The sequence below is a fragment of the Taudactylus pleione genome, unplaced genomic scaffold (assembly GCF_031769625.1).
Source record: "Taudactylus pleione unplaced genomic scaffold, aTauple2 ptg000004l, whole genome shotgun sequence".
Classification (NCBI taxonomy): domain Eukaryota; kingdom Metazoa; phylum Chordata; class Amphibia; order Anura; family Myobatrachidae; genus Taudactylus; species Taudactylus pleione.
In genome coordinates, this window is record NW_028284407.1 from 8609384 (window position 1) to 8623859 (window position 14476).

Sequence of the window (14476 nt, forward strand, 5' to 3'; positions counted from 1 at the left end):
CAAGTAACCTGAGTGAAGAGGAAAAACTAAAAAACCTACCCGTGAACCAAATTGGGTCAGATCAAGGCTCCCGGGAGGAAAAATAAAAAAAATCCCTTCACCACCCCCCAATTGTTGAACGCTAGTTTTGCAACGATTGGCTGGTAAATGTTTCAGGTTGGTGCCAGGTGCGCAACTACCACTTGTCACAATGTGTTTAAGTCTAGTAGGCAGCCAACTGTCAACGCCCTAAACTCTGCGTGTACGTGGGAAATGCACCCGCAATCACTGCGCCAATAGCTGCCCCAATTTGAAAGAAATGAGTACCAGAAGGTGAAGCATGCAAACCTAACCCAACCAAACCCCGTCCAAAACTGCAGCGAACTGAAATTTGGTAAGCAGGGTAAGATCGGCATGTAAATCACCTTTGTGCCCCACCAGCAGGATGCCACCTCTATAATGCGCTGCAAGGCATACCGGGCAAATAAACCTCAGGATGTTGAAAAAAGTAAACTATCTACCCCAACCTGTTTGGTCTCCTCTGGCCACCGAAGCTTGCAAAGCACCACTGATCTCCTAAATACAATATCTATAAACAAAAACCCTGGAAAAGAGAGGCTTCAAACCTGTCAGAAGCCACCTGACCCATAACCACAAGCAACGCATATAAAAGCTTTACGTCAATAGGAGAAATCGCAAGCGGGGAACCCCGTCACCCAACTTGTAATAGCTTAGCAAAAATAAATGACTGGGTTGGGTCATGAATACCTTTAAGCTTACAATAGAATGAGATCCCCGCTAGTGCCGCCACCACGGAGGCCTTGGACCGACCCTGCTACTAATGGTTCCAAACAAAGAAGTAAAGCAACTATTAGAAGACTTCCCTCCTTAGATGGCTGAGCACCATATGCTTGCCAAACCTGCCAGGCAGACGATTACATCCAGAGTGCCCTTGGGACAAGAGACCGCAGCGCTAAACTGTATGTTCAAATCTAAAAATTCAATACCGAAACGCACAAAACTAAATGATGCAGCAAACGTAAAACGAAAAGTGAAGACAAACTTTGGATATTGATGGCATGAACTAAAATCAATTTTGTTACACCAGAAATAACTAGTAGAAAACTCAGTCGTACTGACCGGAGTTCTACGGCCATTACAATTGGGAACAGCTCCAACAGCAACAAATTACTCGTAAGACCTACCTTGCACCAAACCTGGGGTCAAGGAGCAGTGCAGAAATCCCCATCAAAATAGGAGCCATAAACCTGGACGAGCCAGCCGGATTTTTGAACAGTTGCTGCGACAATTTGCCACTGATGGCCAAGGCCAAATGCATTCGCCATTACATTGAACCAGAAACCTGGCCCAACTACGGAGTGCGTCATTACTCTCTGCCGACAAACGAATATGATGATGAGGCTGGCTCTCCCCGGCAGTGGCCCCCTCTGCATTCTGAAGACAACTCGACCCATGGTAATGATATAGAAAGCAAAGTTAAAGGAGCCTATTAAGTAACTAACCCACGCTCACTGTAACTGTGTCAACCGTTAAGCAACCCGCAATGTGAGCAAGCAACTTACAAACCTAGCATTTGGCAAAAGATCACAACCTGCTATCGCGACTATCTCGATCCCCACACGACAAACAGGAAACATGACCTACAATCATGGCATGTGTAACTGGAACCCTCAAAAACACGGAAAAGGTGCCTACGCAGAAAAAAGTAGGTCCGAACAGACGTAATTTTTTCCTGAACCTATGAAGAGGAAGTCGACCAGATAATGTGCTACACCAACCTGTCCAGTGCCGGCATGAACAAACCATTGCAAAAGAAACTGGATTTCTCGAAATAGGCAGAGGAAACCGCAAAGGTCGTAGGCAAACAGCCTCCGAGTGCAGGACAACAAACGAAGGGCCGACACAGAATCAAACGATAACCACCAAGGCACCGTAACTCAAACTGCGCAATAAAAGCAAACACTCGTCAAAATGGAGAAACTGCTCTAAAGGACCTACGGGGATGGCATAATAAATGGAACTCCACAACGTATATGATAAATGCTGCATTAACCAAAATTAACCCGCCACCTACGTGGAAACCACCCCACCAAAGAGATTCCAAAATCCTGCAAGGGGGAACGTGGAAAAGGAACCTCCATCTGCACCTGCAACACCTCTGCCCCAACTTTGGCCCGCAAAACCTCAGTATAAACCCTGACAGAACGAAAGCTACAAGGTGCCCCGACAAGCACAGGCTCTCCGAAAGCCGAATGAAAATCCCTGCAACAACAACAAAAAATTCTACCTACCAGGTTAGCTATAACCACAGAGAAAAAGCAGCCAAACAAAACAGGTGACTGATCCTTAACTGGCTCCCTTGTAGCTGACTCCTTAGACGGGAACTAAACCTCTCGATTCACATTGGCAATGCTTGGCCAGGAGCTCACCTGCGCAGATTCAACAGGAGAGGCTAAATGACAGCCCAACCCCTGAAAGCATCGGGAATCATAACAGGCAAAACATTTGCCTTTCACCACCTCCATCAAACCAGGCTTTTCAGCAGAAAAGGATCTGTGGGGTGGCCCCATAACCAAGGGGGTTGACGCTACTGCGACACCTCCAACCAAACCTAAACATCTTTAACCCCCAAAAGGCATAACCACCCTACCGTCGTGTTTCCGACTGAACTGGGCATCAAACTCACCCCATGCCAAATTTCTGGACCGGACAAACCTGTCAAGCACCTAACAGATGTATTTAATAAAATACACATGCTCCTCAGCCCGCTCACCAAATAGCACGCGGTGAAGATGAGCATGCCCTTCAACCAATAATTATAGTCACAAAATTGCATCTCACCAATGACACTCGCCTTCGTAGCCTGACTCCACTCTACTACATCTCATAAGTGAGCGAGAAAAAATCCACAAATTACTTCTGCAGATCCTTACTCGTGCAGAAACGCTGTATTCGCACAATGTACAGTAACCTTATTTCCTAATCCCTATAACCTGTGTCAACAGCCTTCCTATAATTATTGCCTGACCTCTTGGCTAACGCCGCGCAACCCTCTTGTCAATCTTACGCGGGCGTGCCAGGTAAACGGAAGTATGAGAGGAAGAACAGGAGTCAGAGCAAAAAATGTGAAACAATACATACTCACCAGAACCAGATGGTCTCAGAGCCTCCTCTTCAATGCTTTCACGCAGAGGAGCAGCCGGCTTGACCGCCAGGGCCGCCTCGATGCGCACAGGATCCTCAGCCACATGAGCCACCGAGTCTCCACCCAAAACTCCTCCCGCAACCACGGAAGCCTGCAACTACAGGATACAGGTGAGGAAAAGCAAAGGAGGCACCGCTGCGGGAGCAGAGAGGTATGGGGGGGTCAGTGGCTGGGGAATGGTTGGTAGAGGCCAAAGGCCAGACCCGGATTGCCCAGGCAAACCAAGTGTGAACCAGGAGCTGCCGGAGGCTGTAGTGGAAGGGGGTGGCACCTGGTAGAAAAAGAGGTGTGAGCTGTGGGATCACCCACAGCTGGAGGGCCAGTGCAGCGCGATCCGGTGACTTGCAACGGCGCTAACTGCCAAAGGGGGAATGGTATATATTGCAGAGTGACCAGCAGGAGCCGTGGAAGCGAGAGACCCCGCAGCCCAGGAGAAGCCTGAGCAGGTGGGGAAGGAGGAGAGGGAGCACTTGCAGGAGCTGCGCATGGCGGGTGGGCAAACTAAGCCCGCTGGCAGGGGGGCAGGATAGCATGTATGGGGTAATAGAGGGATAAAGGATGGCATCAGTGGAATAGAAATACAAGGGGGAGCAATGAAAGGCATTGTGAAACTGGGAATACAAAGTTAGAAAGAATTTACAAAAGGGGCAAAGATACTCAGCCTGATCCTGTTTCAAAGATCTAGAAAAAGAGGTTAATTGGCTGAGACAGAATCTGTTTAAAATTAAATCTGCACGACGCCATTTTGTGAATGGCAACAAGACGCCATTTTGCGACTGGCCACCCAGCGCCATTTTGGCGAATCTCCCACATAAGTACATATGGCGATGCTATTATTTAGTGTCATGCAATTCCCACGCAATAGAAAGATGTTAAAAGTCATCATTATATAAATACCTACAGTTACTAAAACTTATAATATGATCAACTATGCAAAACATGTACACACTTACATAAAAAGGTTCCCTAGCATTAAGGTTAATACTTATGGTTTAATTCATTATCAGTAATGTTGTGAAATACATGTTATTTGATATCTAAGGTTTAGTGCATGATAAGCAGACCGTGTTTGGTGTCATTCTAAACCACTGTGTCTTTGCAGATTTTCGGTTCCATTGGGGAAGAAATCGCAACATATGTCTGCAAGTTATGGATCATAGAGAGTTAGGAATTGAAATGTTTCCTGTAATGCAGCCAGTCTAATTTGTTATGCAGCGGGAAAATGGACACAAAGAGCTGTTGGAGGCTGGAATGTGACCATACGAATTGACCTATGAACTGTACTGTAACAGAAGAACCAGAAAGAAGAACCAATGGAATCATGCCAACCTGTTCTATTGTATTGCCTATCTCTGCTAGAGTATACAGTATATGCAGGCTCTCTGAAACTAGATGCTAGTCTTCTTGCTTAGCTGTTGACGGAAGTTTCATCTTTGATGCCGGGATCTGGATTCAGAGCGCGTGCATATGTAACAACTGTACCTTGTGTCTGTATAATTTGTTTGCGCTAATTGTATTTAGATCACAGAATGTAACTATCTATTTTTATGGTGAATAATAACTTTTTGTGCTTTGGAACCACAATCAAAGTCTGAAAGTAATTATTTCTTGTGCGACTCATAACACTAAATAGCGATAATTTTAGAGTGTATAGATAGCTAGGAATCGATAGTTGGGGGCTTCTTTGAGTGAAATCACGCTACTACTTACACGATAGACACACGGTTAGCGATCTCTCACCAAAAGGATGGAAAGGCGCCATAAGCAGGAAAGAACATTTTGCCTACCACTTGGTTGCTGAGAGACCGCTATCTGTATATTGTGTGAGTTCAAGGAGCGCTGATTAGAAATCAGGGACAAGGGAGGAAAAAGTTTGTTTTCATGTTAAAAGGGGAAGTCGCACAATAGCATAAGGGTAATAATACATTTTGTGTAGCAGTCGCATTATTGTGTATGCGACTAGTCGCACAATAGCGTATAAGTATTTCCTGTATTGCTGCCACGTGTTTTAAACAAAGCCGTTGAGATTTCATTGTGATATTGATAGATAACATTGTTGTAAATATCTTAAGTCGGTGTTGCCAAAATCTGGGAAAACGTTTATTTCTCTGCACAGAAAAAGGGTATGTAACAGTGAACATTTGTTGGTAGGGGTAACATGTTCCCTAGTTAAGGGTATCGTAGGACCCTTAAGTGCTAGGCGCCTGGTGTCGGCCGAGTGGCTCGGTAGTAGATACTGCAGTCTATACACATAAGCAGGTGTAGTTGTTGTCTTTGTTGTAGGTATCGGCTCACAGTGTGATTGCAGCATTCAGTGATCAGTTAGGGTTATTTGAGCATTGTAATTTAACTGCACAGTTGTGGCAAGTTGTGATTGTGAACTGAGCAGAGGGTGGACGAAATCACTGAAAAGGGTAGGTGTTATTGGAATGCCTAAATGCTAGCAGTGAAAGGTGGTCAAAAAGGGATTAGGTGCGTGGAAGCAGCCTGGTTATTCTTCAATAAGTGTGTGGGCACATCCTGTTTGTATCATCCACAGGTAAGTGAAAGTAGCCTTGACATTCTTTCACCGTCTAAATCTCTATTGAATAGTTTAGTGTTATTTTCCCAGGATGGGAGCCAAGCAAACGGTAGAGATGTTAGATGATGTGCTGCTGTTGGAAGCGCCGCTTGGGTCGGCACGGCATATTATGCATACTAGGTACGGTGCTTATGCAACTAGGTACTGTGATGTATGGTTTAAAATGACGAGGAAGAGTGCTAAACCATTTCCCAGAATTGGCAGCTTTGATAAGGAGGTATTGAACAATGTCCAGATAGCATCTGTATGGTGCAATCTCGAATGAAAAAGATAAAGTATAACGAGTGTTTAAAGTTGTGGCAGCATGAGGGGGATGCGTGGCTTAAAAGTGTGCACGCGACGCAAACTAGCATCACGAGCACGATGCAGGAGAGTGCACATGCGGCACTAAACTGCAGTGCATGCGCACCATGAAATAGCATGCATGCACAGCAAGGTAGCGTTGCAGAAGGTATTGCAAGTGGTTCACGCACACCACCACCGCCCTATGCCGATGGGGGTGGAGGTACAGTCAATGTAAAAACTCATAAAAATGTAACAGGTAACTTGTACCCTCTCTTGAGTAATCACAAAGAAAATGTTTAGTATGCAGATGATGAACCTGTTGTTATGTCTGCCATTTCTCATGCTGTACTCATGTTAGATGCTCCATCACAACAAGCACGAGTGGTGGCCCTATCTTCATCAGTGATAGTACAGGAAGTGTTAACATCCACTGCACCCGTAGAGGAATTTGTTAACCCTATACGTAGCAGTAATAGACTAAATCCCCAGCCAGGTAACAAAGTCAAAGGTAACAGTGTGTCTGGTATCCATCCCATCCGGGCAATAACTGTTCCAAATGGGAATGCGGATGGGAATGGTGTAGTGCCCACAAGGGAGGTAGCAATGCATTGTCCTTGGACAAGAGCTGAGCTAAATTCCATAATTAATGATTTTCCTGACCCTAAAAAGGAATTAGCAAAATGCCAAAGATTTTTGAAAAATTTGGGTAATGCTCATGAGCCAACCAATAAAGATTGGCGAGTGGTGTTAAGGGCGTGTCTTCCACCCAATACCAACGTGAAAAAGTTTATCACGGATTGCGTATTTGAGGGAGATGGTCCCTTAACAGATGAGGGTAACCAGGGTAACATTACCCGCATAATAACTCAATTGGGTGTATATTTTCCAGTAGTAGTTAACTGGAGTAAAATTTTCACCATAAAACAAAAAGAGAGTGAATATGCAGAGGATTACTGTACCCGAGCTCTGCAGGCTATCACCCAGTACACTGGGATAGAAGATATTAAAGATAGCACTCATTACAGGGAAATGATCATCACAGTACTTATGGATGGTCTTAAAGACAATCTAAAGACTCGAGTCCAGACCTCACTACCTGGCTGGAGGGGAGTTACTGTAGACACACTCAGGGAATCCGCTATTGAGCATGAAAAAAACATCCTCAAGAAGAGAGAGATCCAGAGCGAGAAACTAATGGCTGTTAGTATTCAAGCTCTAGAAGGAATGAATATAACATCACAGCCACCAGACATACATGCACCTGCACCGCTACATGCCCTCACCAATCCTGCACCACCACAGCCCTACCCCACTTATCACACACAGCCACAAAACTCATACTAGCCACAACCACCATATTACCCTCAAAATCCTTATCCACACCCACAATCTTTCCATACCTCTCAACCCACACAGCAACCCTTTCACCCACCCCACTCACAAAGGTGCTTTAACTGCAACCAAGTGGGACATGTAAGTAGGAACTGTAAGGTGAAGAAGGTAGGACCCCCTAATCAGTGAGTACCTGGATATCCACATACGGGATATACACAGAGTGCAGGAAATTTCCAACAGTCACCAGCTCCAATTGTGGCCTTAAATGCTGTATTGGAGAATGAGAGTCAATGCTAGGACTCAGGTCATACCTGTAATCTACAGATAGTCAGGTTAACGGGAAGTACTAGGGAAGAACCGGTAATGATGGTTGATGTAGCTGGTACTAAACATCCTTTTCTTGTAGACACAGGGGCGACCAGGTCAGTGATAAAATCTCCAGCTAATTTACAGGTGACCAGCGAGACAGTACCAGCAATGGGTGTAACGGGTAAAGTGCTACATTATCCTTTAACCAAATCCACAGAGGTTACTATCGGGCCATTGCATACCAGGCATTCTTTTCTCCTGGCAGCAGTGGCTCCTACTAACCGGCTGAGAAGGGATTTGTTATGTAAGATGGGATGTGTCATATATTGTACCCCTGATGGTATATTTTTAGATATCCCAGAGAAAGTTGTGCATGAGGTGAGGGATATGTTGGACACTCCCCAAAGGTTAATGTATCACTCTACTGGTTCAGGTAAAAATCCATCTCAGGTAGATCAAATGTTATCCCAAATAACAAAATTCACTTTGGACCAAGGATGGACAGGACACTGGATTAATGGCAAATGTAGCTCCCGTAATGGTAAATCTAAAAAGCGGTAGGCAAGCTCCAAAAATTCCCCAGTACCCATTAAAACAGGAGGTAGAGTTAGGGGTTTATCCCATAATGGAGCGGTTATTATAGCAGGGAAGTTTAGTCCGTACAACAAGTGTAGCCAACAGTCCCATCTTTCCTTTGAAGAAAAGTGGTGGGAGGGGTTATAGGCTGGTACAAGACCTTTGAGGGGTTAATAAGGTAGTAGAGATCCAATTTCCCATAGTGCCTAATCCAACTGTCATTCTTATGCAGATTCCACCAAATGCAACCCTTTTCACTGTCATTGACCTCTGTTCTACTTTCTTCTCTGTACCTCTTCATCCTGACTGTCAGTACCTATTCGCTTTTACATACAGGGGTGTACAATACACATGGACACGGTTGCCCCAGTTTCATAGACAGCCCCAGTATCTTTTCCCAAGCCTTACATGACTGGTTACAATCTTTTCAACCTGCCAATGGATCTGTTCTAATACAATATGTGGATGATTTATTGTTATGTGCTGATTCATTTATGTCATGTTTAAATGATACTAAACTTTTATTGCTTCATCTCTCGCAAACAGGACACAAGGTTGCTAAGGACAAACTGCAGCCATGACAGTCTAGGGTTAAATACTTGGGACATTGCCTAACCCAGGGGTCACGACATCTGACAAATGACAGAATCCAAGCCATACAGACCATGACACTGCCACAGAACCAACAGCAAATTCGTACCTTCTTGGGAATGTGTGGATACTGCAGAATATGGATCCCAGATTTTTCTAATTTGGCCTTGCCATTACAGGACTTAGGACCTCATTCAGAGTCGGTCGCAAGCGCCGATGCGCTCATAACTGACTCAATGATTAGTCAGAAACTCTGCTGCTCCGAAGCTCGCTACCAAAGGGGCAGCTGTCGATGTTGATCGACAGCTGGCCCCGTTTGGTAGGCGGGCCGGGGGGGTGGTTTCCAAAACTGAGGCATTCCTTTACAAACGTCTGCCGTTTTTTGGGCGGCCGCACTGACATCATCAGTGATGTCAGTGGGGAGCTTCCTGCTCCATCAGAGCAGAAAGCTCCCTGGGGCTTACAAGTGCCCAGACCCAACCTTAGGGTCTTGTCGTAAGCCCCGATGGTCGCGATGGTGATCGCCATCATGACCATCAACCTGTTTGGTCGTTAAGCTGTGTTCAGGATGCAAGCAGCCACCCTGATTCAGAGCGACCGCTTGCAACTAACGACCGCCTCTGAATGAGGTCCTTAGTCTCTTCCTCAAAGCCCGATCGTGTCATACACATAGAGGAATCAGAGCAGGCTTTCCTTAATCTTAAGGATAGTCTGACAAGAGCACCTGCATTGGGAATACCTGATTATGAAAATTAAGGAGAGCGTGTGAATTAGCAGAAAGTAAATCTGCTAATATCTATTCTTACTCTAGGTACTCCTTCGGGGTGGTACATGATTTCGGGGCTCTATGATGTCTTAGAAATTTTATGACAGCAGCAGGCACACCAATCAGACATTCCAGACATATAAAAGGACTACTGACAGCGATCCAATTGCCTAAGACAGTGGCAGTAACTAAGTGTAAAGCCCATACATTTGAGGATGATCCGGTGTCATTGGGCAACAACAGGGCAGATGAAGCTGCCAAATGGGCGGCAGGGTTAAAAGGAAATGTGCCAATTAACCAAATTATGTTTCAAACGATTGACATGCTGAAATTAATTGAGATGCAAAATTTGTGTTCCATTCAGGAAAAGGCAGTCTGGAAGTCCAAGGGATGTGGGCAAGAGTCCTCTGGACTCTGGAGAGATGGACAAGGTAAGCCAGTATCTCCCAAGGCATATTACCCAAGCCTGGCTGAGGCAGCGCATGGTCTGACTCACTTGGGAAAGCAAGGTATGTGCAAATTGGTTAGAGCATACTGGTGTGCACCAGTTTTTCTTCTCAAGCAGAAAAGAGAGCAATGTCCTGTCTGATCTGCTTGAGGAAAAACATTGGGAAAACGATCCCTACTGAACCATTCCACATTCCTCTGACTGACGGACCTTTTCAGGTAATACAAATTGATTTCATCCAGTTACCACCCTGCAGGAATCTCAAGTACGCATTAGTGTGCACTGATGTGTTTTCTAATTGGGTTGAGGCATACCCAGCTGCCACTAATACTGCTGCATTTACTGCTAAGAAATTGTTCAGGAGTTTGTATGTAGATACGGTATCCCTAGAGTTATTGAAAGTGATAGGGATACTCATTTCACAGGTGATGTGTTACAAAACATGTGTAAGTTGATGGGTATTAATAGTAGACTTCACACCCCCTACCGACCGCAAGCCAGTGCCAAGGTGGAGAGGATGAATGGTACTATTAAAAATAAATTAAGTAAAATCATGGTGGAAACTGGACTGGGATGGCCAGAAGCACGACCACTTGTTCTTCACAGTATCAGGACAACACCTAGACCCCCTCTCACTCTGTCCCCCTTTGGAATACTGTTTTTCTAGACAACCTCATTTGATTATAAGTCCACAGGAAGATTTGAAAAGTAACAATGAGGTAACTGTAAGGTATCTTATAAACAGTTAAAACAGCAACAGCAGAAACTGAAATTGTTGTCACATGATATGTTTGAAACAAACTGTCATGGTGTTGAACCTGGAGAATTGAACCTGGAGAGTGTTTTCTCCCAGAGTCCTCATTATCTTGGGTTGTTTCGGGATCTCTGGTTTCTGTGATGGAGGACAGAGGACAGAGAGGGGAGCTGATGGTGATATCAATGAAATGGAGTCAGGAGAAGAAGTGCTAAACCTACCAGGGAAGTATATGACCAAACCCAGTACAGTAATTGTTAAGAGATCTGCTATTGTAGAAACTCGGAGACAGTGCGAAGGTCTATCGTCTGAAGATTATTGTATGTTCGAGTTTTGTGGGTCTTCAGTTGATGAGAATTGCATCCAATAGTGCCAACCTAAGTATAACCAGTATTGGGGTGGGTATCCTTTAAAGGATTATCATACCATGGTGGGCAAAGTTTTAAACCAAACCGACTTTTGGGTGTGCTCTCATGTGCCCCAATGACAGCATAATGTAGGGTTAGTGCCATTTCCATTAAATGTCTCTGAGATCTTAAAATTACAAAAAGGGAAGACACTGATTGGAAAATTTCTTAACACCAAACCACCCCATTTTAAACTCCACCAGTACCAAGTAGATAAATCACTTTTATATTTGAACATCACCAACTCCAATGACCCAGGAAGTTGGGGAATAACCAGGTGATGACCTTTTCACTAAGAGCTGATCATGAACCTATGAATTATGAACTGTTACGCACAATTAAGTCAGGTGGAAGACACTTCCGGTATAAATATACACTAAGTAACATCAAAGAAATGGTTGGCAGAGTACCAGAAGGGTACTGTGCCAGGGTGATACAACCAGAAAAGTGTGTTAGCCAGATGGGAGAACCTGAGATAGGATCATTTGTTAGGGAAATGTGTTGGATGATCATGATGCATTATGGACCTCATTCAGAGTAGGTCATTGCGGCCGCACGGTCGTAAGGTAAAAGGGGCCGGATATGCAAATGAAGCACTCGCAAGTTGCGCCGTTAAGATGGGATCGCTAGCTGGACGAGCGAGGGGAGGATGCGGCCGTAAGACTAAAAAAACGCCCCCTTCTCGTTCCCATTACACATCATCTCTGGGCATATAAGGATTAATCGAAGCTGGTCGTAGACCTTAAGGTTGACCATACCCTCTCTTAAGCACTATGATCAAGTCAGTGTAAAAACCTCCCATGTCACATGTGCCATGACACTACTTAGTTAATTATGCACTCCCATAAAACGCCGTTTGCATAGTCAGGCATGCCTGCGTTCGGATCTCCACTCCCCCGTTCACAAGCACCTTCCCCTGTTAACTCCCACAAACGCCTCATCCTGTCACTCAAACTAACGACCTGGCCAAGTTGAAGGAGAGAGCAATTTCTGATCGTAATAGCTAGTTTGCGCATGTGCAGTTTAGCGAACATCGGTGGTGTACTTTGTGTTACCTGGGAAAAGTAGTCCCAGGTTATGACCCTTACACATGGTGAAATGCTTGGTATTCATAAAAACACACCATCACCATATCTTCACACACAGTATGAACACAGAGACAAAAGAAATATGATACCTGGTGAAGTACATAAAGCCACACAGTTAATTAGTGAGACAACTGGCTTTCAAGTTTTGGTAGCATTGGATCCCACCAGGATCGCTCGGGGTACACTAAATTTTAGATATATCCAAGATCTTGCTAAATTAATAGATAATATCACTGAGATGTATGATGACACATTTAGGTACACAGGTAATGAGTTGCAGGCCTACAAGAAAGAATTGGTGCAACATAGACTAGTGTTAAATTATTTAACAGCTGTCACTGGAGGGTATTGTGTAACCTTGGCCACCCAATTTGGTATAAAGTGTTGCACATACATTACAAACGATACCAGTGACCCCAAGGAGGTGATAGACCGGAAGATGGATGAAATTCTGCAGTTAAAATGGGAATTTAGAAAGAACCATAATGCTTCAGTGGCTGAAGTAGAGGAGAAGGTAAAGGAATGGGTTTCATGGTTGAACCCAGTAAAATGGTTCTCAGGTCTAGGAGAGTGGGTCCAGGAAATGATTGCAAGCATAGTTAAATTCCTGATTCTCATATTGGTTGTCATCATAGTAATTGGCTTATGTGTCAGGTGTGTTCCTACTGTGTTGAAATGTGGAAAATGTAAAGATAAGGTAAACCAAAAGAATGAAATTATGATGGTGGTCAGTAGTAACTACTGAGGTAATACTGAGGTAAATGTAGGACTGCATTACAACCCTGAACTAGAAGGTACCATCATATGATGTGTAAGATTTAGACATGCATGAAATGTGTTATTAAAATGTTATTTTAAAACATCTTAAATAATGTAAGTCCCTATCCCCTTCAAGACTTCCTTTATATGATTGGTGCATCCCCACATCTTTCCCATGATCTCCCAAGATCCGTGGTGTGCGTATAAGGGTAGTTTTATGTCCCTCCCTAGAGACACATTATTGATGGTTTAAGAACCACCTTTTGCCATCCCATAATATAACATTAAATAATTGGTCATAGTGTAAGCCTAAATTAATTTAAAAAAACCCAGAGTGTGATGGCATGTTGTTTGCTATCAAAGGGTGGACTGTCGAAGCTGGATAATTGGCTTAGACAGAATCTGTTTAAAATTAAATCTACATGGCGCCATTTTGCGACTGGCCACCCTGCGCCATTTTAGCGAATCTCACACATAAGTACATACGGTGATGCTATTATTCAGTGTCGTGCGATTCCCACGCAATAGAAAGATGTTAAAAGTCATCATTATATAAATACCGACAGTTACTAAAACGTATAATATGATCAACTCTGCAAAACACGTACCATGGTGTACTCCACAAAACATGTAGTGACACAACGCTAACTAGCGTCTTTTCCCAATACCCCAATACTTACACTCTACACTCTTAAATAAAAAGGTTCCCTAGCATTAATGTTAATATTTAAGGTTTAATTCATTATCAGTAATGTTGTGAAATACATGTTATTTGATATCTAAGGTTTAGTGCATGATAAGCAGACCGTGTTTGGTGTCATTCTAAACCACTGTGTCTTTGCAGATTTTCGGTTCCATTGGGGAAGAAATCGCAACTTGTGTCTACAAGTTTTGGATTATAGAGAGTTAGGGATTGAAATGTTTCCTGTAATGCAGCCAGTCTAATTTGTTATGCAGCGGGAAAATGGACACAAAGAGCTGTTGGAGGCTGGAATGTGACCATACGAATTGACCTATGAACTGTACTATAAAAGAAGAACCAGAAAGAAGAACCAATGGAATCATGCCAACCTGTTCTATTGTATTGCCTATCTCTGCTAGAGTATAAATGCATGCTCTCTGAAACTAGATGCTAGTCTTCTTGCTTTGCTGTTGCCGGAAGTTTCATCTTTGATGCCAGGATCTGGATTCAGAGCGCGTGCATATGTAACGACTGTACCTTGTGTCTGTATAATTTCTTTGCGCTAATTGTATTTAGATCACAGCGTGTAACTATCTGTTTTTATGGTGAATAATAACTTTTTGTGCTTTGGAACCACAATCAAAGTCTGAAAGCAATTATTTCTTGTGCGATTCATAACGCTAAATAGCG